Source organism: Cupressus sempervirens, chromosome 1 (genome assembly GCF_028749045.1).
Source record: "Cupressus sempervirens isolate cs-2001-9-10 chromosome 1, ASM2874904v1, whole genome shotgun sequence".
Taxonomy (NCBI): Eukaryota; Viridiplantae; Streptophyta; class Pinopsida; order Cupressales; family Cupressaceae; genus Cupressus; species Cupressus sempervirens.
This window is the reverse complement of record NC_143118.1, coordinates 262,626,169-262,648,227: the sequence shown is the minus strand read 5'-3', so window position 1 is coordinate 262,648,227 and position 22,059 is coordinate 262,626,169.

The window sequence follows — 22,059 nt, the reverse complement described above, 5'->3', positions numbered from 1 at the left end:
AATTGGCAGACCTCTAGTCACAAATTTCACAATGGTGCGAAAATGATTAAAACGAAGTTTTAAAGTGATGTCCCTGTGATTTTTTTTTATTCAAGTCATTACAATGGAGACATGGGATTAACATGAGGATTCCAGTTGTTTGAAAGGCAAAATTTTTTTAGTCGGACCCACTTTGGGGTCCGACGAATTTCATCAGGCATGGGTGATTGAGCTCTCATATGGCATGATATGCAATGCTTTCAGGGAAGGGAATTTTCAATTCAAGACACAATGTATGTTGATAAGATTTTGTGGACGGCTTTTAATGCTTGAAAGTTTTTTTTTAAAAAAACTTATCATTTCAGTAGCATGTTATGGGTTTTAAGCACAATGAAGCCATCATTTCTTAAAGTGCCCAAATTATCTAGATTAATGATTTTCTTTAAAAATGTGCTAATATTTTTGATAAATAGACATTCAACATATAAAATAAGAAGCCCTTTCTATTGGAGTATATTTTAGTATATAATGCAGTGTTTTCTCCACTCCAACTACAGCAGGCATGAGTTCTATAAGTGGAACAGCAGGGGCAGAATTGTGCATATTTTCTTCTTGCATTTCTCACCATTTGGCAATTGAATATCACATTAAAGTGCAAGGTAGAGAAAGAAAACATGAGGAAGGGAAGATAAATAAAAAGTCTAAACTTGCCAGTTGAGACTATCTCTATGCCTAGCCGTAATCAAAGAAGTTTTCAAAGGTTTGATGTATCTCTTAAAATGGAATTCCTCTCCCTCCAATGATATTCCTCACAGGAAATGAAACAAGGTACAAAAGGAATCAAAAACTCTTCTTATGAATACTTGTAAGGTAATAGCCAGGTTGATTTATTTGAAGACATCTTGCCAAGGAGATATTAATGATTTTCTTGCAAATCCACGGGTGAATAGACAAATGGAGAATGTTATACAGTCACTCCAGTATAAAAATGAAGATGGCTCTAAAAGTAATGGCTATGCTGGAAAAAATATTAGAGAAGATTATGCAATGGCTCTGGCATGGCATTGTCTCCCCTTCAACGTAGAAGGAAGAATAAGAGACAAAAAGAGTCAGCACCATTGGAGGGAACTTCTACAATAAATAAATGGGCATTTCATTCAAAGATGAATGAGATGGCAGTACTACAAAAAAATGTAGAAAGTGGCAGGAGCTTCCAACAATGAAAGGAAGAGCTCCACATTTGGAGAGGGAGCTGCCAAAAAAACTATGGCAGAACATTGAGAAGAAGCCCGTTTAAAATAAGGGGCAATATCCATGCTGAAATAGAGATCTTCATGCCTGGTAGAGGGAATAACGTCTTCAAAGATCTCCTCGATCAGTAGCAAAGGAGTCTCATGACAATAATGGCAGGGGCGATAGGAGCAAAGGAACCTTAGGCCACATCAAAGGGAAGAAAACAAACTCCACGCAAATACCAACTCACGCAGATCAATAAGGAGCAATTTCACAACAGCATCCAAGCTTGAAACCACATGAAAGGAGGAGCTCCACAGCTAGCCATTTAATTATATTGATTAAGAAACAGCATTAAGGAACTGGCCTGAGAAGTCCATGCATAAAAAATGGGCAGGGGTTTTCAATTTTTAAAATCCCACATTGAGTAGGAAATGGTATTCTTAATAGTTTAAGTATGAATCTATGTGACATGTTGGTTGGCTTGAGAAAGGAGTCTTTAGTGGACGTGAAAGTCTGTTTGTGTTGGACCTGACCCGTTGGTGATGAGATGGAGATGACCTCAAAGGGGTCGCATAAAGTGTAAAATTTTGAACAAATATATGTAGTCATAAACTGATGATGTCAATAGGAATAGGCGTCGGATAAGTCAATAATCTGACTAGTCACTATGTCACTAGCTGAAAAATCTAAGAAATTTCGGCTAGTGAATTAGTGAGTCACCAAAAAAAGTTCATAAATTTGGTGAAAGATGGATGAGTTCAGATGAAAGGGAATTGCCACATGTGGATAATTCGAGGGTGGTCATTAACTCACTATGAGGGAGATGCTCACGCGATAACATAGCGAGTTAACGAGAAAGTGACATGTGGAAATGGGTCCCGTGTTCAATGACATGGAAGGTAATGCATAATAGGCAAGCCAATCAATGAATGACATGTGTTGTTAAGCAGGTCAAACCAAGTTTGACCTCAGATTCAAAGGCTAGGGAAAGTTGTGAAGGCCAATGAAAAGTATTTTTTTAAATCATTTTAGGCAAAATGGATGCCCGTGAAAGATTTTCAAAACTCAAAAAGGATTTTAATATAAAGTTCTAACCTTAGAATATTTTAAAGTTTCCAAAATTTAAAATCAAATATTGCAAGTCTGTGGTTTCAAATAGAGGGGACTATTTTTCAAATGAAGATTTCAGGCATTTTCAAGAGTCTAGATATGCCTTATCATATACTGTTGGAATTGTCAGAATCCAAATTTTCCATTTTTGAAGTCAATTTTTGCATAGGTGCTTCCTAGTTTGAGCTATAGCCAAAAACATGAATTTTGGGCTTTCTCAATGGAATAGTTAAAAAATTGAAAATCCAGTTAGGGGATTAGTAAAACTTGGTAAGAATGCGGTTGGAGTTTACTTTTCTCACATTCTCTCAATTTAACCCAATTTTTGCCAAGCATTTTAATGGGTAAATCAGATATTTTGGTGACTTAGCAAGGTTTCATCATTTCAACAGAGATATTGTGCAAGTCAATAACAAAAATGATGAAACAAGATCAGATCAGAATGACAGATGGAAGGAAGAAGTTTTTCAGTTACAGAGGATTGCATTTGAAATGGACACTTGTCGCGTGAAGATCAGATCCAGGAATTCTTTTTCTTCTATATCTCTCTTTCTTTCTTCCATTAAATGGGTTCTAGTTTTTGCACTAAGAGACCATTCTTCAACATTTCTTCTTGTATTTAACAGCATTTTGAGTTTTATGCAAATAGTTCATGTCTGTTAGGTGATTTATGAAGTATTCTTTACATCTTTCATGTATTTGATTTCAATGAAAGCAAATAAAAAGTGGCAATCGTTTCAAATTTAGTTTGAATCTTGTCTCCTATTTGTGGATTTGTAATCTTTTCTAGTTTATTATTAAAGACCATAGATTAGGTTGCATCTCATTTAGTTATGTATGTGATTGAAATACCTTGCTTATGGAACCAAGAGCCATATAACCACTTGGCATTTATCACAGGGTTTACTAATTTCATGATGTGATATTCTGAGTATGAGATTCATTTTGATGCAGATGTTAGTTCACAAAGTGAAGGATAGATCAGGGATCTTGATGTAAAGATATGTCTGAGATTTCCAAGAGATGTATGTTTATAATTCATTTAATTTTCCAATAGATAAGGCACTGATCACATATAGGATCATTAAATTTTGTTGCTCATACCTGGGTCTTGCTGTCATCAATCTATTAAATTATTTTCATTTTATGTTGAAAGGTATGCAAAGTATAACCTACATTTAGCTTTCCCGTTTCATGAGTCATGTCCTTATCTATTTCATGCTTGTGATCTCCTAGTTAAGCATAGAAGAATTAGGGGTATTTATCTGCATTAAATAAATTCAGGGATAAGTTTTGCACTGGTACAGTATCAATTGAATCTCAGGTCTACCTGCCTAGGTTTTGCATAGCCTGAAGTAGAAGAAGGGTCATGCATTATGGTTGGCCCTATGTCTGAAATGATATGTTGATAATGGGACTTAGCTGCCCTTAGATGTGTCATATTCTCATGGGGATAATTGGAAACGGGTATCGTTTTCAAACACCAACAAAATGGCGACTCTACTGGGGGGTTACATTCAGAAAGAACCAAAATCTCTACCATGAAACAAATTGCATACAACAAATATGTAGCAAGATATGTTACTTTTCCTTGCTGAAGTCTCATGTTCCCTAGTTAAGCTTTATTCATGAACAGAAGTATGTGTAAAATTGGATGAAAATTGTGTTCCCTGACTGTCATAGGTCTATCTTCAATTAGTTCAGTTTGCAAGTGCTATTGAGGAAGTCCAGAGTTAAGAATTGATTTATAAAGTATTTTCTTTTCAAGGTGTTACTGATCTGCAAGTATTTCTTACATTGAAGGTCTGGTTCAAATTTTTCAAGTGACTAATTGTGTTTTATTTCTCACAAAGTGTCAGTGGCGACTCTCAAATCTCTGTACTAGTTGTTCCTAATTGATTTCATTGCAAAATTTTGAAGGACTTTTAGTTGTATGGGCAGATCTGAGACTGTTGATAGATCTTGGAAAAGAAGTTTTAAATTCTTGATAAGTTTTTAGGTGATGTTTGCAATCTGCTGTTATAAGAAATTGAAATATAAAAAGTGGATCACAGCAATGGTTATTTCATTCCTCTTGCAAAGAGGTGGTGGCTCTACAAAGTTGATCAATGGTGTAAAGAATTTCAGTCTTGCACTTGTGCCAAATCAGCAAATCGAAGTTTGCATCAGCACTTGAGGTATTTTGATTTTCATGCTTCTTTTCATAAAGGTCAAGTGTTTTAAAAGGGTTGCCTCTATTAAGTGGTTTTTAGCATTAGGATAAAGAGGTAGAAATTTCATTCTCAAAATGGATTCAGATTGTAGATCTGATAATACTCTGTCAAGCTATGAAGAGGTACATGAAAATTTATTTATGTTGTATGTAAAGCTTCATAGTGATGTCATTTCTTCTATCCAAAGGAATGTGGGAAGTGTAGATGACTTAGAAGCAATTTAGATTTACATGCAATTCAAGTTGGAAATCTTAGAGCTTCCCATTTTAGTAAGACCTAGTGAATTATCATGGGCTTTTGTGTTTTTATTAATCTTCATGCCTGATTCAGTACATTGGACAGCGAAAGAAAGATTTGAAAAGATTAAATACTTTGAGAAAGTATTTAGAGAATGTGAAGGCTATTTAGAAAAGAATGGTTAATGTATTGTTGAAATTGAAAATGTTGATAGTCATGGTAAAAGTGATGAGTCCTATGATAATATGTTTGAGAATGAAAAGAGTTATAACAGTAGCCTTGAAATATGTTCCTGCAATGAAGTTGAATGTAGCGAAGCATCTAATGTCTAGATTTGGTGTAGGGAAGAGGATATACATTGTGAAAATACTACTAGTTGTTCAGATTGTATGACTAATGGTGTCACTGTTATAAGTTCTTCAGATTATATGAGAAATAATTGCAATCAAGATGAAGAAGTTTGTGAAAAAGATCTGCTGAATACAAATGAGGTCTCAGCCTTGTTGCAACATGAGTTTGAAAGGCATACGTCAATGTGCGATTCAACTTCTCCTTTATTAGTGCATGCATCTCGTAAGGATGATGTAAGGTATGATGTATACCCCTATGTTTGTTCTCCTGCATATCAACATTGTTATTCTTTTGAAGACTTTCAGCATAAGCATGAAGATTTGTTTGAAGAAATGAAGATCAGCACAACGTGAGTTGCAAGTTTTTGGTGTTTGCAATTTGGTGAACGATGTAGATTATGAAGTTTTTGTGTTTCCGATCAGCATGCATGAATCATCATTGGATTATGATTCTCAGTTCAGTTTGTGTAGTCATGAGCATGCTGATGCTTTTTCTCATAGTGAGCATGAAGATGAAATGGTCTTTGAATTTTATATGCACTATGAGAATGAAGGAAGTTGTTTTTTTTTACCAAGTGATTTGTTATATGATGATAATAATATGATTGGTGAAACTAATAGAAGAATTTTCAGTTTACCTCATGAAAGTTCAGATGAAAATCATGTTTATGATAGAGGTAAACAATTTTGTTGAAGTTCGGTGGCCCAGGGCCATCGTGTATACATAATCTTGGTAGTTGTAGTTGTTTCCTTGCTTTCAATAAGTTGTTCGAGAGAAGTTTTGAAGTTTTTGGGAATGGTCTGCTTCTGCCAGAGATCTAAAATCTTGCCATGCCCACAAGGGGCATGCATCCCCAGACAGAGCCACTATTAGCGCTCAAAATTGTAGCCCTAATTTTGAGCACTGTTGAAAAAATATGCCCTAAAGTGCCTTTTATGCATATGTGGTTAGTTGGTAGTTTGAGGCCTAGATGGTGTCTAAGTGGCTTAACAATTCCATTTGACATGTGCATGTGATCCACAATGTTATTTTTCCATCCCAAATCATTCTGTGAAGTTTCATTTACAGCTAGTGTCAAAATTTGCAATTCTGCCCAAGTGTCAAATAGCGACTAGAGGCCCAATTCGCATTTGAATATCTTTTACCCAACAATGTTTCATGACTAGCCACTTTGGGAGTGTTTAGTGTCCGTAAAAAAGAATCTATGTTTTATTTTTCAAGTCATTTTGAATTCGTTTGACTAGGTTACGAACACCTCAAAGTTGGTCATTTACTATTTTGTACATTTGTGTAGTTCTTCGCAATTTTGGGAAGCCCTGTTCGAGCAATGATATCTTTGACCCAGTTGATCCAAATGAGGAAATTATTTTTGCATTGTGTTCGAGGGGTCAGACACTTCATATGTTTCAATTTTCAGATCATGAAGAATCCATTTGATCAGTTTGCTAGCATGATCAAAAACCTAGTTTACATTGTTTTGTTATGACTAAGGTATCAAGGTTGATTTGTACCCCTGTTCAGCACGTTATAACTTTGACCCAGTAGTTTGTAATCCTAAACTAATTGTACCATTGCGTTGTGTCCTCAATTTTCTTCAAGTATGCCAATTCTCAAGTCATGAAGAATTCATATGCATACTTTCTTATGTCCATCCATTTACCAAAAGCTACTTTTTGACATATTTGCTAGTTTAAAATTTCCAAGTGCCTATTTTCGAAAATTTGCCAAATGCATCCTGTGATTCATCATGAGCGCAAACTATATAATTATATTCTCTTCATGGCAAAGAACTTATACCCTGGTTTTCAAAACCCCAAGTGATCAATAACCCAGTTTATAATGCCGAACCCAAGCCCAATTTATGTTTTTTGACACAGTTTGCTTGCAGGATAATTGAAGTATTAATGTTCGGCAATTAAAATCTTTTGACTAGAAATTCTTCATGGGCTGAAAATTTGCAATATGATAGAGTGTGTACGATTGAACACTCATGCCGACTTTCATGGCCTGGTTACTTGATTGAGTCAATATTTAAGCCCAGTTGACAAGCCTCTAGACACAAATTTCACAATGGTGTGAAAATGATTAAAATGGAGTTTTAAAGTGATGTCCCAATGATTTTTTTTAATTCCAGTCATTACAATGGAGACATGGGATTAACATGAGGATTCCGGTTGTTTCAAAGGCAAAAATTTTTTAGCCGGACCCACTTTGGGGTCCAACTAATTTCTTCAGGCATGGGTGATTGAGCTCTCATATGGCATGATATGCAATGCTTTCAGGGAAGGGAATTTTCAATTCAAGACACAATGTATGTTGATAAGATTTTGTAGATGGCTTTTAATGCTTCAAAGTTTTTTTTTTAAAAAAAACTTATCATTTCAGTAGCACGTTATGTGTTTGAAGCATAATGAAGCCATCATTTCTTAAAGTGCCCAAACTATCTGGATTAATGTTTTTCTTTAAAAATGTGCTAATGTTTATAATAAATAGAAATTCAACATTTACAATAAGAAGCCCTCTCTATTGGAGTATATTTTAATATATAATGCAGTGTTTTCTCCACTCCAACTGCAACACACATGAGTTCTATAAGTGGAACAACAAGGGCAGAATTGTGCATATTTTCTTCTTGCATTTCTCACCATTTGGCAATTGAATATCACATTAAAGTGCAGGGCAGAGAAAGAAAACATGAGGAAGGGAAGATAAATAGAAAGTCTAAACTTGCCAGTTGAGACTATCTTTATGCCCTGTCGTAATCAAAGAAGTTTTCAGAGGTTTGTTGTATCTTTTAAAATGGAATTCCTCTCCCTCCAATGATATTGCTCACAGGAAATGAAAGAAGGTACAAAAGGAATCAAAAACTCTTCTTATGAATACTTGTAAGGTAATAGCCAAGTTGATTTATTTGAAGACATCTTGCCAAGGAGATATTAATGATTTTCTTGCAAATCCACGAGTGAATAGACAAAAGGAGAATGTTATATAGTCACTCCAATATAAAAATGAAGATGCCTCTGAAAGTAATGTCTATGCTCGAAAAAAGATTAGAGAAGATTATGAAGCGGCTCTGGCATGGCATTCTCTCCCCTTCAATGTGAAGGAAGAATAAGACACGAAAAGAGTCAGCACCATTGCAGGGAACTTCTACAATAAATAAATGGGCATTTCATTCAAATATGAATGAGGTGGTAGTATTGCAAAAAAATGTAGAAAGTGGCAAGAGCTTCCAACAATGAAAGGAAGAGCTCCACATTTAGAGAGGGAACTGCCAAAAAAACCATGGCAGAACGTTGAGAAAAATCCAGTTTAAAATAAGGGGCAATATCCATGCTGAAATAGAGATCTTCATACCTGGAGAGGGAATAGCATCTTCAAAGATCTCCCCGATCATTAGCAAAGGAGTCTAACGGCAATAATGGCAGGTGTGACACCAGCAAAGGAACCTCAGGCCACATCAAAGGGAAGAAAACAAACTCCACGCAAAGACCAACTCACACAAATCAATAAGGAGCAATTTCACAATAGCATCCAAGCTTGAAACCATAGGCTAGCAGACGCTCCAACTCTGGGAAAAGGAGTTGAGTTGCAACTATGTATAACCAACATGAAAGGAGGAGCTCCACCACTAGCCGTTTAATTATATTGACTAAGATGTAGCATTAAGGAACCGGCCAGAGAAGTCCATGCATAAAAAACAAGCAGGGGTTTTAAATTCTTAAAATCCCACATTGAGTAGGAAATGGTATTCTTAATAGTTTAAGTATGAATCTACGTGACATGTTGGTTGTCTTGAGAAAGGACTCTTTAGTGGACATGAAAGGCTTCTTGTGGTGGACCTAACCCATTGGTGACGAGATGGAGATGACCTCAGATGGGTTGCATAAAGTGTAAAATTTTGAACAAATATATGTAGTCATAAACTGATGACGTCAACAAGGATAGGCGCCGGATAAGTCAATAATCCAGCTAGTCGCTATGTTGCTAGCCGAAAAATCTAAGAAATTTCAGCTAGCGACTTAGCAAGTCGTCGAAAAGGTTCAAAAATCTGACGAAAGATGGATGAGTTTAGATGGAAGACACATGGATAATCCGAGGGTGGTCGTTAACTCGCTATGAGGGAGATGCTCACGCAATAGCATAGCGAGTTAAAAAGAAAGTGACACGTGGCAATGGGTCCCATGTTCAATGACGTGTTAGGTAATGCAGAATAGGCGAGCCAATCAACGAATCTCATGTGTCATTAAGCCGATCAAACCAAGTTTGACCTCGGATTCAAAGGCTAGGGAAAGTTGTGAAGACCAATGAAAAGTATTTTTTTAAATCATTTTATGCAAAATGGATGTCCGGGAAAGTTTTTCGAAACTCAAAAAGGATTTTCATATAAAGTTCTAACCTTAGAATATTTTAAATTTTCCAAAATTTAAAATCAAATGTTGCAAGTCTAAGTTTTCAAATAGAGGGGATTGTTTTTCATGTGAAGATTTCAGGCATTTTCAAGAGGCTAGATATGCCTTATCATATACCGTTGGAATCATGAGAATCCAAACTTTCCATTTCTATAGTCATTTTTTGCACAGGTGCTTCCCAGTTTGAGCTATAGCCAAAAACGTAAATCTTGGGGCTTTCTCAATGGAATGGGTAAAAAACTGAAAATCTAGTTAGGGGATCAGTAAAACTTGGTAAGAATGCGGTTGGAGTTTACTTTTCTCACATTCACTCAATTTAACCCGATTTTTGCTAAGCATTTCAATGGGTAAATCAGATATTTTGGTGACTCGAGAAGGTTTCATCATTTCAACAAAGATATTGTGCAAGTCAATAATAGAAATGATGAAACAAGATTAGATCAGAATGAGAGATGGAAGGAAGAATTTTTTTAGTTACAGAGGATTGCATTTCAAATGGACACTTATCACGTGAAGATCAGATCTAGGAATTCTTTCTCTTCTATATCTTTCTTTCTTTCTTCCATTAAAGGGGTTCTAGTTTTTGCACTGAGAGACCATTCTTCAGCATTTCTTCTTGTATTGAACAACATTTTGAGTTTTATGCAAATAGTTCATGTCTGTTAGGTGATTTCTGAAGTATTATGTACATCTTTCATGTATTTGATTTCAAGGAAAGCAAATAAAGAGCGGCAATGGTTTCAAATTTAGTCTGAATCTTGTCTCTTGTTTGTGGATATATAATCTTTTCTAGTTTATGATTAAAGACAATAGATTAGGTTGCATCTCATTTAGTGATGTATGTGATTGAAATACCTTGCTTATGGAACCAAGAGCATTATAACCGCTTGGTGTTTATCACAGGGTTTACTGATTTCATGATGGGATATTCTGAGTATGAGATTCATTTTTATGCAGATGTTAGTTCACAAAGTGAAGGATAGATTAGGGATCTTAATGTAAAGATATGTCTAAGATTTCTAGGAGATGTATGGTTATAATTCATTTAATTGCCCAAAAGATAAGGCACTGATCACAGCTAGGATTATTCAATTTTGTTGCTCATACCTGGGTCTTGCTATCATCAATCTATTAAATCATTTTCATTTTATGTTGAAAGGAATTCAAAGTATAACCCACACTTAGCTTTCTAGTTTCATGAGTCATGTCCTTAGCTATTTCATGCTTGTGATCTCCTAGTTAAGCATAGAAGAATTAGGGGTTTTTATCTGCATTAAATAGATTCGGGGATATGTTTTGCACTAGTACGGTATCAATTGAATCTCAGGTCTACCCACCTAGGTTTTGCAGAGCCTAAAGTAGAAGAAGGGTCATGCCTTATAGTTGGCCCTATGTCTAAAATGATATGTTTATAATGGGACTTAGCTACCCCTAGATGTGTCATATTCTCATGGGGAGAATTGGAAACGGGTAACATTTTCAAACACCAACAAAATGGCGACTCTGCTGGGGAGGTGCATTCAAAAAGAACCAAAATCTCTGCCATGAAACAGATTGGATACAACAAAGATGTAGCAAGATGTGTTACTTTTCCTTGCTGAAGTTTCATGTTCCCCAGTTAAGCTTTATTCATGGACAACAGTATGTGTAAAACTCGATGAAAATTGTGTTCCATGACTGTCATAGGTCTATCTTCAATTAGTTCAGTTTGCAAGTGTTGTTGAGGAAGTCCAGAGTCAAGAATATATTTATAAACTATATTTTCTTTTCAAGGTGTTATTGATCTGCAAGTATTTCTTACATTGAAGGTCTAGTTCAGATTTGTCAAGTGATTAATTGTGTTTTATTTCTCACAAAGTGTGAGTGGCGACCCTCAAATCTCTGTACCAGTTGTTCCTAATTGATTTTATTGCAAAATTTTGAAGGAATTTCAATTGTATGGACATATTTGAAACTGTTGATAGATCTTGGAAAAGATGTTTTAAATTCTTGATAAGTTTTTAGGTGTTGTTTGCAATCTGTTGTTATAAGAAATTGCAATATAAAAAGTGAATCACAGCAATGGTTATCTCATTCCTCTTGCAAAGAGGTGGTGGCTCTACAAAGTTGATCAGTGGTGTAAAGAATTTTAGTCTTGCACTTCTACCAAATCAGCAGATCGAAGTTTGCATCAGCACTTGAGGTATTTTGATTTTCATGCTTCTTTTCATGAAGGTCAAGTGTTTTAAAAGGGTTGCCTCTATTAAGTGGTTTTTAGCATTATGATAAAGAGTTAGAAATTTCATTCTCAAAATGGATTCAGATTGTATATCTAATAATACTCTATCAAGCTATGAAGAGGTACATGAAAAAATGTTTATGTTGTATGGAAAGCTTCATAGTCAAGTCATTTCTTCTATCCGAAGGAATGTGGGAAGTGTAGATGACTTAGACACAATTTAGATTTACATGCAATTCAAGTTGGAAATCTTAGAGCTTCCTATTTTAGTAAGATCCAGTGAATTATCATGGGCTTTTGTGCTTTTATTAGTCTTCATGCCTGATTCAGTACATTGGACAACGAAAGCAAAATTTGAAAAGATTAAATACTTTAAGAAAGTATTTAGAGAATGTGAAGGCTATTTAGAAAAGAATGGTTACTGTATTGTTGAAATTGAAAATGTTGATAGTCATAGTGAAAGTGATGAGTCCTATGACAATATGTTTGAGAATGAAAAGAGTTGTAACATTAGTCTTGAAATATCTTCCTACAATGAAGTTGAATGTAGTGAAGCATCTAATGTCTTGATGTGGTGCAGGGAAGAGGATATATATTGTGAAAGTACTACTAGTTGTTCAGATTGTATGACTAATGGTGTCACTATTATAAGTTCTTCAGATTATCTGAGAAATAATTGCAATCAAGATGAAGAAGTTTGTGAAAAAGATCTACTGAATACAAATCAGGTCTCAGCGTTGTTGCAACATGAGTTTGAAAGGTATATGTCAATGTGTGATTCAACTTCACCTTTATTAGTGCGTGCATCTCTTAAGGATGATGTAAGGTATGATGTATACCCCTATGTTTGTTCTCCTGCATATCAACATTGTTATTCTTTTGAAGACTTTCAGCATAAGCATGAAGATTTGTTTGAAGAAATGAAGACTAGTAGAGATGTATTTACTACTGTCATGAGTGATGTTAAATTAGATCTATGTTACAGAGATGATAACGAGAGGTTGTTGATATCTTTTGATTCTAATTTAACATTTAATGAAGAAATTCCTATGATTAATGTTACTAATGATGATGAGAGATCAGTTGGTTTTTTATCTGATCTAGATGGAGTATATGACAATGATCTGCAGTTACTTGAGATGAGATTTGATGATTCATGCAGTAAAGTGAAAATCGACAATGGTACACATGAATCTATAGTTAAATCCTCTCTACAGGTTGGTGAGTCTTATGCTAGTGAGTTTGACGCATTCACAAATATCTCTAGCAATTTCTTTGATAAGAATATTGATGCTAGTAGAGTTCCTACTGATGAGAATTTTAATGAAGATTCTTTTCATATGTCTGATGAACCTTTGTTTGAAGACTGTGGTGATAATTTTTCAGTAAGTTTCAGATCTGATTCGATATGTGATGACATGATACATGAAGTTAATTCAAATCCATTGTATTTTTTGAAGCCGGAGGCACAAGGTGAGTTGCAAGTTTTTGGTGTTTTCAATTTGGTGAACGATGTAGATTATGAAGTTTTTGTTTTTTCGATCAGCATGCATGAATCATCGTTGGATTATGATTCTCAGTTCAGTTTGTGTAGTCATGAGCATGCTGATGCTTTTTCTCATAGTGAGCATGAAGATGAAAAGGTCTTTGAATTTTATATGCACTATGAGAATGAAGGAAGTTGTTTAGTTTTACCAAGTGATCTGTTATATGATGATAATAATATGATTGGTGAAACTGATAGAAGAATTTTCAGTTTACCTCATGAAAGTTAAGATGAAAATCATGTTTATGACAGAGGTAAACAATTTTGCTGAAGTTCGGTGGCCCAGGGCCATCGTGTATACATAATCTTGGTAGTTGTAGTTGTTTCCTTGCTTTCAATAAGCTGTTTGAGAGAAGTTTTGAAGTTTTTGGGAATGGTTTCTTCTTCTAGAGATCTAAAATCTTGCCATGCCCAAAAGGGGCATGCATCCCTAGATAGAGCCACTATTAGTGCTCAAAATTGTAGCCCTAATTTTGAGCACTGTTGAAAAAATCATGCCCTAAAGTGCCTTTTATGCATATGTGGTTAGTTGTTAGTTTAAGGCCTAGATGGTGTTTAAGTGGCTTAACACCTTCCATTTGACATGTGCATGTGATCCACAATGTTATTTTTCCATCCTGAATCTTTTTGTGAAGTTCCATTTTCAGCTAGTGTCAAAATTTGCAATTCTGCCGAAGTGTCAAATAGCGACCAGAGGCCCAATTTGCATTTGAATATCTTTTACCCAAGAATGTGTCATGACTAGCCACTTTGGGATTGTTTAGTGTGCATAAAAAAGAATCTATGTTTCATTTTCCAAGTCATTTCAGATTCGTTTGACTAGGTTTCGAACCCCTCAAAGTTGGTCATTTACTATTTTGTACGTGTAGTTGTTTGCAATTCTAGGAAGCCCTGTTCGACCAATGATATCTTTGACCCAATTGATCCAAATGATCAAATTATTTTTGCATTGTGTTCCTGGGCTCAGACACTTCATATATTATAATTTTGAGATCATGATGAATCCATTTGATCAGTTAGCTAGCATGATCAAAAACCTAGTTTACATTGTTTTGTTATGACTAAGGTATCCAGGTTGATTTTTACCCCTGTTTGGCACATTATAACTTTGAACCAGTAGTTGGTAATCCTAAATTGATTGTACCATTACGTTGTGTCCTAAATTTCCTTCAAGTATACCAATTCTCGAGTCATGACGAATCCATATGCATACTTTCTTATGACCATCCATTTACTAAAAACTACTTTTTGACATATTTGCTAGTTTAAAATTTCCAAGTGCCTGTTTTCGAAAATCTGCCAAATGCATCTTGTGATTCGTCATGAGCCCAAACTATAGAATTATATTCTCTTCATGACAAAGAACTTATAACCTAGTTTTCAGAACCCCAAGTGATCAATAACCCAATTTATAATGCCGAACCCAAGCCCAATTTATGTTTTTTGACACTGTTTTCTTGCAGGATAATTGAAGTATTAATGTTTGGCAATTAAAATCTTTTGACTAGAAATTCTTCATGTGCTGAAAATTTGTAGTATGATAGAGTGTCATGCCTTATAGTTGGCCCTGTGTCTGAAATGATATTTTGATAATGGGAGTTAGCTGCCCCTAGATGTGTCATATTCTCATGGGGATAATTGGAAACGGGTAATGTTTTCAAACACCAACACCTTTTTGGCACCTTCTTCTTCTATATCTTCACCCATGCCTTGGGTTAGAGCAAGAGGTTCTTCACCTTGCTCTTGTTGTTGTTGTTGTTCTTCTTCTTCTTCATCATCTTCACCATTGCCTTTAGCTCCTTCACCAAACTTTGCTTTAAGTTTCTTCACCATTTTTTCCTTCTTCAAGGTTGATGTTATCTTAAACTCCATTTCAACTTTTGATTTGAAAACATCATAATTATCAAAAAATTTAGCTGGCTTATCAAGTTCTGCTACAAGAAGTATAGTGATGGCAGTTGAAGCTTCATAAATGTTGATTTCATAACCCAAAGGCCTTAGCCATCTGACTCTAGGCACTGCAGCCTAGAAAAAGGTGTAATCAATGTCTACTAGAAAGAAAATGTCATTGTATTATTTCTCCACCAAAGAAATAGGAATTCTCAGCCTCTATTTTATTGACTGCTTGAAATCTTCAAAGTTACTAATCATTACTGACTCAAACTTGTCTCCCATTTGCTAAGTATATTCATTTGTTTGCATAGAAATAGACCTATTGGTCTTCCATCCTACTCTACCAAAAGATGGGAATTCATTTTGCACATAGAAAAATATGCATATTAGTATGAAACCAAACTTACATTGAGCAATTTTAGTCTTCCTTATTGCTCCTAAGTTCTCCATTGTTTGTTACAATTGTAGTTTTGCAATATCATAAGTATGATCTTTCTTCACAATATTATATCCTACATCAACTACTATACATGGAATACTATTCAGTCAGCTTGACTAATAGAATTTGTGTGATATGACCCTCACTACAAATTCAAGAAGTGGATCTTTGATAGTATCAATTGTCATTGCTCTTTTGTTCCACTTTGCCCCTATATTTCGCTCTATCACCTCTTTAGAGTCACTCCTTTGGGTCTTGGGTTGATCTAGGGTTGGGTATCTTGTAACCCTATGTACAATTCTCTTTGAAAGTTTGATGGGTCCACTTTCTAGCCATAGGCATCCATCATGGATTCTACTTAAGAAAATTGTGATCCATTCAGTTTTGAAGGCAGTGGGGAAATCTAGGGCACAAGTTCAACCCTTTCTCTCTATGATGTTAAGCGAATTCTTCCTTTAACATTCTATTTTCACATAATTTATCATGTTCTCGATGTATTTCCATGTCTCCAATTCCTCTAACTTTTTAGTTATAACACTTCCTCACATCTTGTACCATTACGACCTTGGGTCGAATAACTGATAATGCACCTACTGGATCATTTTAGTATGCAACCTTTGGTATGGCTCTAAAGTCTAGTTGCTTGACCTCGTTGCTCACTAATTGAACTTCAAATGGTTCCTTATCCTTTGGATTCTTATAACTCAAGGCCATTTTGCAAACTAGGGTTTTAACAAATGTAAAACTACGTAGCTTGGTAGATGAAGAATACCTTGAAATCGATGATCTGATGCTCAATCTTCACTTTGATTCATGCAAATGCTTTGTTCTTTCTTAAAAATCACTTCTTTGCTCTGCTCTCTCTTGCTCTAAATTCAAAATGATGAAAAATGGTCAAAAATATGCCTTATACCATTTCAAAACATCACATTTAATGTATAGTGCATATATAACTATAAACTTTGCTCCAATGCAATTTCTATTTCATTTAGCATTCACTAATTTTCCCATCACTCGATAGCTATAAGAATTACCCTTACTCGGCTTCTATAGAAATTTATTTCACTCTACAGCAATGTGAAAACGTAAGGATTTAACCTTGGTTTTTCCTTGTTGACTTGCATCTTTATTCATGCTAATTTATCTATTTCAGCACTAACTTCTTTTGGAACTGATGTATGATAAAGCATTTTAAATATCAGTCCCAAATACCTCCTTTTTCTTAGTTTGATAAGATGTGATCATTTGACCTATCAGGTGAAGTGATCCCTTCATTTGATGTGTTGCATCCATCTTTCTTCCTCCATTTTTGTTCATCTCTCCTCTGATGTGCTCAACATCTACCTTGCCTTTTCCTTTGTTGAACTTTGAATTAGGTGCCTTTGTCCTTGTTGGGAAATGCTTGTTGATATGACCAGTCTTCAAACAACTAAAGCATGTAGTTTGACTCAACCATTTGTTATAGTTACCACCGAAGTGTGTTCTTATATAATTTGTAGGGATGTATCCATACTCTTGACAATAATGACAGCTATGTCTTGTATTGTAATCCCAATTATAGGAATTTCCATAACTTCTTCCCTTTATTTACCTGTTTGATGACCATGTGGACTTGGATTTGCATTCAAAGGCTCTGTGTCCAAACTTTTGACAATTGAAGCAATGTCCCTCAAATTTTGGTGCATGCATGGTTCTAGTTTTGCATTGATGTTCCTGATGACCTTGTTTTTTGCACTTGTGACAATGAGTCATATTCTTTGGCTTAACATTTTGACTAACATTCTTGCTCCTACAAACATTAGTTTTATTTCCTTTCTTTCCATAACGATGACAAGTAGGTTTAGAATTCTTACCTTTATTGCTTCTTTCCTTAGTAGCTTTGGATGATTCTCCTTCTTCAGTGTTTGTGTAGCCCGATCTGGATGTGTCTTTACTGGATCTAGGGGATTTTAGTAGTTACTCAAAGTACTTGATGGCTTCATTTGGCTTTTTGAAACTTTTAGCAAATTCCTTTTCTCTTTTCAAATCATTCTATAGTTGTTCATTCTACAACTTCAATGTAGTTATCTCAATGTCCTTGACATTCAACTCATGATGAGCATTCAACACTTGGCTTAGGGTGTCCAATTGCATGTTTGAGATCCTAGATAGCTCTATTAATTTTTCTTCCAATCTGTTTGTCAAAACTCTTTTGTCTTCTTCAATAATGGCCTTGTCTTCTATAGCTTTCTTCTTTTGCTCAGTCACCTTACATAACAATATAGCTTGTGATTCTTGTTCCAACTTGAGATTTCTAATCTCCTTAGCTTGTGCTCTATTCTTGTCTATGAGATCTACAATTTGTTCATCAAATTCACAGGAGTTTCCATCTGTAAATAACTTTGTCGTGTCAATCTCTTTGTATTGTGTCTTATTTTCCACCATAGCAATCTCTTTCCTTCTCTTTAGCAAACTTTTCAAGGCATCTCTAGCTTCATTCAGTTGTTGTAGTAAGAGATGTATCTCAATCTCCTAATTTTCAATGGTCTTTCCCAACTTGTAAACTTCCATTTCAAGATCTTTTCTCCAACCTGTAAGACTTCTTCTAATGAGAACTCAACTTTGATACCAATTTGTTGGAAATACAAATGGGAAACAATGCATGCATTAAAATATTGAAATAACATGTAAAGTAAATGCATTCACATAAACAGTTGACACTAGATATGATTACCCAGAAACCCTCCAATGAAAAGGTAAAACTGGGGTGGGGATGACACCCATAATTCTTCACTACTATAGCAATAAAGTTCACTTGTTATGGTTACGTAGTTTGACTATTCTCATGATCTTCCCTATGAAAGGCCTGCCGTATTAAAGGCTTACAAAGGATTGTTAGATCGCACCCTGTTAAAGGATTTTAACACTATGTTAAAAGTGTGTTTGGCTAAAGGACTTTAGAATACTCACTTGGAATGTCACTCTATTAAAGGATTTCACTATGACTATTAAGTCAACCTTCGTATAAAGGATTTCATCCTACTGATATAGTTGTTAGAAAGTATAGTAGAACGTTTGGTCTAACTACTTACAAACTGGTATTGCTGATTTTAGATCTTGACTCAATCCATCTTGATCCTTTCTGATCTGATATGAAATTGGTGTATCCTAGATCCTCTATTCTACAAACTAATTCTACAATTTTGTCCTTCTTCTAAGTCACCTTGAAACTGATCAATTTACCCCTTTCATTTCCTTCAAATCTTTGGTAGCATCACCTCCTCACATACACATTCACTCTTACTCTCTCTCTCATACTGAATTATGGGGCTTCGTCTCCCTATAAAAATACTTTGGTGGCTTAGGGTTAAGTATGAATCTATGATTGAGATTAATTCATTTTTCTCACTCAATTCCTTCCATTTTTCTAATTGGTTTCATTTTGATCACATAGGGAATCCAAAGAGATTTGATCTTATCTTCAAAGCTTCAAGATCTATCCATAAGTTAGCTCAAAAATGGTTTACATAGTTGTTTGTGCCATCACAAACAACTAGGTCCATTCTATGTTACTCAACACTTGATGATACTAATGTTCCACACTTACTATAATTCTATCTTGCTCGACACTTGAACTTTCTCGGCATCAACTGTTCACTTCGCACTTGAACTGCTCAACACATGAGTGACTTGACACTCATTGCAAATCAGCATCTATACATATTATACTCAGCATGGGTTACTAGCTCGGCATGAACATAGTAAATATCTTAAGTGTGTTGACACTCATTTGTCAAAACCAATCTGAGATCAACACTCATCAAACACCGAAATGCTCAGTTTACGCTACTATTAATCAATTTTGTACTAATTACTAGGTTCAAACTAAAATTTGTCCATAGGACTCAATAGCAACTATAGGGGTCAGTAGCAATTGAAATGCTTGGTTAACACTGTTAATTATACAATGTGCTCGGTATGAACTCACAATCTGAATAAGTGTATGTCACTAATAAAAAACATGACTGGAATGTCAACAATGTGGTAGCAAATTGTAAAATCTATAAAATCCACAAGCTAAGTGAGGGCATTCTTTCAGCTCTTAAATAGAAAGGGAAATGGATGATTATAAATTTGATTTTAGAAAATTCCCAAATTTGCAATAGCAAGAATAAATTGATCCTGTAGCTGATCAATGCCTTATCTATTGGGTAGTTCCATAAATCACATACATACATCTATGATACCAATGACATATTCCATACATCAAGATATTAGATCTATCTTATCACTTTTTGAATTAGACATCAATGTTCATAATGACCTCATTCTCATGAAATATCCTTCTCAAATAACCAACAACCCTGTCAAATACACCAAGCATTTATTTGGCTCTTTTTTCCAACAACAAAACATATGAGACATATAACCTTAAGGGGATGCAAATGGGTCTATGTTCTTTGTTCCTAAACCACTAAACATTGTAAATTATAGAGATAGGAGACAAGAATTAAAATGAAATTAAAAAGCTTTCTTCTCATTGTATTCATTTCCTTGAAACTATACATTAAAGATGCATATAAATAACTTCTGAAACCACTAAATAGATCAAAACTATCTACATTAGCTTCATTACTATTGTTCATACAAGATAGAAAGCTGAAGAATGGTGGTATCACAATAATAAGACTGAACTAGAACCATCCTTGCACTATTACAGTTGTAGAAATAAGAATTGGAACACTTACAATGAGAGAGAAGGAGAAAGACATAGGAAAGGAAGAAGAAGTTATATTTGATCTAGAAGTGACATGTGTCTACTTGAATCTTCATTCCCTATTGTTGCAAAGCATCTCTCTTCTCTCTACAACCAAAATCTAAAGGGAATCTCATCATTATTTGTAAAAAAAACTTTAAAATATCTCCTTTTAATGATGGAAAACCCTTATCCTCACAAAAACATTAGATATGCATCTAAAATGTTGATAAAACCTTTACTAAACTGACTTGGATGAGAGAAAATTCATTCCTAACTACATCCCCATTGCCTCTGGCATTCACCCAATCCACCATTTCATCAGAAATCAAATCTTAATTGCCATAACCAAATGTGGTTGAAAAATGAGCATTTGGTACAAAACCCTAAATAACTTTGAATAGATGGCTTCCTGTGAAAGAACAAACCTCAAAACTAGAAAGTTCATTCTCTGTCAGTTCAAACGATATATGATAGTCATATATTTTCTTATTCGAGATGCCTAGAAGATCAAATTGAAAAACAAGATGCTGGACTGGTTCACAAGTATGCATTTGTTTCAAATTTTAATGCAAAAATTTATAAATTCCCTAAAGTCCAAATTTTATAATATAGTTTTTTCTTATTTAAAAACCTTTGTATGTGCTTTTTAGAAAAACCTTCTAAAAAACATATTCCTACACTTTTTGGATTTTGACACGTGTTAGCCTATGATTGGTCAATCATCCACTTTGTCACCTGTCACCAAGCACTATGTGGCACCCTCTAATTGGTCCTCAAAACATGGCCATGTAGCACTATTTCATTGGCTCTTTGATTGCTCGGTCACCACCATATCATCACCTATCGAGCGTCTGCCACATCATTGCCACATGAACCTCCTAATTCACTAGAAACCTTCCCCTGCCACATGACCATCGACTTGGGCCCACTACCATGTGGTGCAATGTCACTTTCTAGCATTCTCTAATGGTCAAGGGATTTCAGAATGCAAGAAAGTGATGTTCATCTGATTCGCCAATCCGCCACGTGGCACAATTTGAAGCTTCAAATTTTGGATCTACCATATCATCTCCTCCTCGAAATTCATGCCAAGTGTTGTGATTTGATTTGTTTATTTAGGCTGCTGAAATCGTCAAGTTGGTATGCACCATTTGGTTAAAAGTTTTGTTTCTATACATTGGTAGTTGTCCATGTGGGACCCCACACATGAGCTTCTCTCTCCAAAAGTGCTTTGTCTTGAAGACAAGTTAAATGATGTGTACTAGTATATTGAAATAGTATAAAGTTTCTCCACATGAAAACTGTGGGATTTAAACTTTTAAGCAATCTCTATAAGAAAAACCATGACCACATGCTGATATGGATAGAGAAAATGTTGGAACCGTAGGGTGCACACCGTATTTAAATGGGTTTGGTATAATATCATTCCTCTACCAACCCCAAGTTCAAATCCCCAACTTGATAAATCCCAAGTCAAAGCTAAGTCGGTAAAAACAAAACTTAATCCCCAGCGTGAAACACATAAACTAATTTGATATGTGTTTCTTGTTAATTCAGTTTGTCCATCTATGTATGCAGCATACCATCTTCCTCCACTGATGGACTAAGAATCTACATGATGAACCCATGCGTTTGGACAGAGAAGACTAACAAGGGATTTTAGTGTTGGGAGCTGAATTTTGGTGTA